At 36.7% G+C, this 5,069-nt stretch overlaps 1 pseudogene; it reads left to right on the top strand.

Annotated features, from left to right (window-relative positions):
- Positions 1 to 1,553: 1,553 nt before the first annotated feature.
- On the top strand, positions 1,554 to 2,038 carry LOC103091161 (GTP-binding protein SAR1b pseudogene; annotated as a pseudogene).
- Positions 2,039 to 5,069: the final 3,031 nt, after the last annotated feature.

Below are 5,069 nucleotides of genomic sequence, written 5' to 3'. Positions count from 1 at the left end.
GTTGTAGATTGCATTCTCTGGCAAACAGACCCTGAGTTGGAGATGGTGTGCAGGTGGGGTATGGGGCAGCGCTTTCAGAGACCACTCACACAAAGGAATGAAAGAAGCACTGCTGAGCAGAGGTATAAATTGAATCATAATACAGTTGCAACAGAGGTCATAGCAGGTCTCACAGGAAACTCTCAAACTTGGATGGTTCTTCAAAAATGTCTCTAACTGAAGGGGCCAGACCTGGACTCCCACATTAACAAGGCATTAGATGCAGAGAGCTGCCTGGGAAACCATGGGGGAGGCAGCTTCTTTCAGATCTGTAGAATTCCTTCGGAGAGTTTCAGCTGAGCAACATCAGCACATAATACTCCCAACAGCCGGGATAATGAATGGCTCAGAGCTAAGGGAGATCTGGACAGCACAACACATTCAATAAGAGAATGCTTATTGTAGTCATACATCTACCCTCAACTTTAGGAATGTACATTTCAGAAAAGTTAAAGGATCAGGGGAAAACTGAAACAACAGGAGATTTGTAGCTAGCAGAAGCATTTGTTCATTCAACAAATACTTAAAATGGGCTTACTCTTTGTTGATCTCTGTGAGATACTGCAGAAACAATGAAGAATAATAGATAGTCCCAGCTAGTGGTGTACTGAAGTTGGCTGCTACCTGCTGGCAAGAGCCAATTATCAGTATTTCTTCCAAACTCCCAGCGATGTCCACTTGGTAGCTTGAAATGGACCATGGTGGGAGTATTTATACCATGGAAACTAGATAATGGTAAAAAACAGGTATTTTTTACCCCAGAGAACCAATTGTTAAACACTTGCCAGCTGCACCCCACTTTTGAGCTGACAATCCAACAGACCTGGAAAGGTGTAAAATTGTCTACTCTGCTTCTGGTCCTTTGAAGTAGCTGCACATCCCCATGTATGTATGAAAAGGTGAGTTCTTGACACTCCTACACTGTTCATGACAAGAGCCTTAGACTCATGCTGTCCAGTGGAAATATAATGTGAGTCATATATGTAGTTTAAAATTTTTTACTTTTTAGAAAGTGAAAAGCAGTGAAATTGTCACTTATTTTATATAACTCAATATATCCAGAATATTAACATTTCAACATGTAGTCAATATAAAAATATTTTACTGTTTTTGTATTACATTTTGTACTACATTTTCATATGTATTTTACACATAGAGCACATCTCAATTCAGATGTAAATTTACATCAAAATACTTGAGCTGATTTAATTTTTTTTTTAATTTTAAGATTTTTAAAAATTCAAAGTTGAGAAAGTAGTATCACATACCCAAGTTGTTTCAAACATACTTAAAATTTTTCAAATAACTAAATTGAATATTAAAAGTTCTTTTCTTTTAAAATTTGCATCCATATTGACAAAACTTGTTCATCTTTTCCAAGAAGAATTGATTTGACTTTGAAGCAAAAGCACATCAAGCAATCATCACAATTTGCAGTTCAGTCTCAGAGGCTGTAGGGCCAATGCCAAGCAAGGAATAGCATTATCTTCAGTCGCAGACTCTAAGGTATGGATATGTCCTTCATATTTGATTGGATATACAGTGGTTTCAGCAGAATGCTACAGTTTTTAGGATTATGTAAGAGAACTGGAAAATTGGTATTTCTTGGATTGGATAATGTGGGAAAAACAACATTGCTATATATGCTAAAAGATGACAGACTTGGACACATATCCCAATGTTACCTCCACTTTCAAAAGAACTAACCATTACTGGCATGACCTTTGCAACTTTTGATCTGGGTAAACATGTTCAAGATCAAAGAGTGTGGAAAAACTACCTTCCTGCTATCAATGGCATTACACTTCTGGTGGATTGTGCGGATCATAAAAGGCAGTTAGATTCAAAAGAAGAACTTGATTCACTAATGACAGTTGAAACCATTTCTAATGTGTCTATACTGATTCTTGGGAATAAGATCAACAGACCTGAAGCCATCAGTGAAGAGAGGTTACGAGAGATGTTTGGTTTACACGGCCAGGCAACAGGAAGGAGCTGAATGCCAACTTTTAAGTTCTCATGTGCAGTGTACTCAAAAGACTAGGTTGCCAAGAACGCATCCTCTGCATGTACAGGTCATTAACACCAACCTGAATAGGTTCCAGGTCTCACCATTCAGGCCCACTCAGAGATCTGATCATGCAACATTCATAACTTGAATTCAGTAGAATGTTGTTGGTTATAAAACAGATTATTTAGATTATTAAAATTATATCAACAATTCGAGTGAGAATTGAAAAATGGTTATCACAATGTTAACTTTATCATTCCATAAAAATAATTAGTTTTTACAGTTTGCAATCTGATATTACCCCAGCAACATTTACAGTATAAAGAGCAACTTTCCAGCTGTACATTTGAAGCACTTTTAAACAATATGAAACTACAAATATAAGCCATATTGAAAAGCTCATGATCTTAAATTTTTGTCTACTTATTATTTTTTTTTCTGACCAAGGTCTTTATTATTATTATTTTTTATTTTAACATCTTTATTGGAGTATAATTGCTTTACAATGGTATGTTAGTTTCAGCTTCACAACAAAATGAATCAGTTATATATATACATATGTTCCCATATCTCTTCCCGCTTGTGTCTCCCTCCCTCCTACCCTCCCTATCCCACCTCCAGGCAGTCACAAAGCACCGAGCTGATCTCCCTGTGCTATGTGGCTGCTTCCCACTACCTATCTACCTTACGTTTGGTAGTGTATATATGTCCATGCCTCTCTCTCGCTTTGTCACAGTTTACCCTTCCCCCTCCCCATATCTTCAAGTCCATTCTCTAGTAAGTCTGTGTCTTTATTCCTGTTTCACCCTTAGGTTCTTCATGACGTTTTTTCTTAAATTCCATATATATGTGTTAGCATACGGTATTTGTCTCTCTCTTTCTGACTTACTTCACTCTGTATGACAGACTCTAGGTCTATCCACCTCATTACAAATAGCTCAATTTCGTTTCTTTTTATGGCTGAGTAATATTCCATTGTATATATGTGCCACATCTTCTTTATCCATTCATCTGATGATGGACACTTAGGTTCTTTCCATCTCCGGGCTATTGTAAATAGAGCTGCAATGAATATTTTGGAACATGATTCTTTTTGAATTGCCTTTTTCTCAGGGTATATGCCTAGTAGTGGGATTGCTGGGTCATATGGTAGTTCTATTTGTAGTTTTTTTAGGAACCTCCATACTGTTCTCCACAGTGGCTGTATCAATTTACATTACCACCAACAGTATAAGAGTGTTACCTTTTCTCCACACCCTCTCCAACATTTATTGTTTCTAGATTTTTTGATGATGGCCACTCTGACTGGTGTGAGATGATATCTCATTGTAGTTTTGATTTGCATTTCTCTAATGATTAATGATGTTGAGCATTCTTTCATGTGTTTGTTGGCAGTCTGTATATCTTCTTTGGAGAAATGTCTATTTAGGTCTTCTGCCCATTTTTGGATTGGGTTGTTTATTTTTTTGTTATTGAGCTGCATGAGCTGCCTGTAAATTTTAGAGATTAATCCTTTGTCAGTTGATTCATTTGCAAATATTTTCTCCCATTCTGAGGGCTGTCTTTTGGTCTTGTTTATGGTTTCCTTTGCTGTGCAAAAGCTTTGAAGTTTCATTAGGTCCCATTTGTTTATTTTTGTTTTTATCTCCATTACTCTAGGAGATGGGTCAAAAAGGACCTTGCTGTGATTTATGTCATACAGTGTCCTGCCTATGTTTTCCTCTAAGAGTTTGATAGTTTCTGGCCTTACATTTAGGTCTTTAATACATTTTGAGCTTATTTTTGTGTATGGTGTTAGGGAGTGATCTAATCTCATCCTTTTACATGTAGCTGTCCAATTTTTCCAGCACCACTTATTGAAGAGGCTGTCCTTTCTCCACTGTATATTCCTGCCACCTTTATCAAAGATAAGGTGACCATATGTGCATGGGTTTATCTCTGGGCTTTCTATCCTATTCCATTGATCTATCTTTCTGTTTTTGTGCCAGTACCATACTGTCTTGATTACTGTAGCTTTGTAGTATAGTCTGAAGTCAGGCAGCCTGATTCCTCCAGCTCCATTTTTTGTTCTCAAGATTGCTTTGGCTATTCGGGGTCTTTTGTGTTTCCATACAAATTGTGAAATTTTTTGTTCTAGTTCTGTGAAAAATGCCAGTGGTAGTTTGATAGGGATTGCATTGAATCTATAGATTGCTTTGGGAAGTAGAGTCATTTTCACAATGTTGATTCTTCCAATCCAAGAACATGGTATATCTCTCCATCTGTTTGTATCATCTTTAATTTCTTTCATCAGTGTCTTATAATTTTCTGCATACAGGTCTTTTGTCTCCTTAGGTAGGTTTATTCCTAGATATTTTATTCTTTTTGTTGCAATGGTAAATGGGAGTGTTTTCTTGATTTCACTTTCAGATTTTTCATCATTAGTATATAGGAATGCCAGAGATTTCTGTGCATTAATTTTGTATCCTGCTACTTTACCAAATTCATTGATTAGCTCTAGTAGTTTTCTGGTAGCATCTTTAGGATTCTCTATGTATAGTATCATGTCATCTGCAAACAGTGACAGCTTTACTTCTTCTTTTCCGATTTGGATTCCTTTTATTTCCTTTTCTTCTCTGATTGCTGTGGCTAAAACTTCCAAAACTATGTTGAATAAGAGTGGTGAGAGTGGGCAACCTTGTCTTGTTCCTGACCTTAGTGGAAATGCTTTCAGTTTTTCGCCATTGAGGATGATGTTGGCTGTGGGCTTGTCATATACGGCCTTTATTATATTGAGGAAAGTTCCCTCTACACCTACTTTCTGCAGGGTTTTTATCATAAATGGGTGTTGAATTTTGTCAAAAGCTTTCTCTGCATCTATTGAGATGATCATATGGTTTTTCTCCTTCAATTTGTTAATATGGTTAATCACATTGATAGATTTGCGTATATTGAAGAATCCTTGCATTCCTGGAATAAACCCCACTTGATCATGGTGTATGATCCTTTTAATGTGCTGTTGGATTCTGTTTGCTAGTAT

The sequence above is a fragment of the Lipotes vexillifer genome, unplaced genomic scaffold (genome assembly GCF_000442215.2).
Source record: "Lipotes vexillifer unplaced genomic scaffold, Lipotes_vexillifer_v1.1 scaffold593, whole genome shotgun sequence".
In the NCBI taxonomy this organism is placed as follows: Eukaryota; Metazoa; Chordata; class Mammalia; order Artiodactyla; family Lipotidae; genus Lipotes; species Lipotes vexillifer.
Note: the sequence above shows the minus strand (reverse complement) of the source record. Positions and strands in the feature narration are given on the sequence as shown.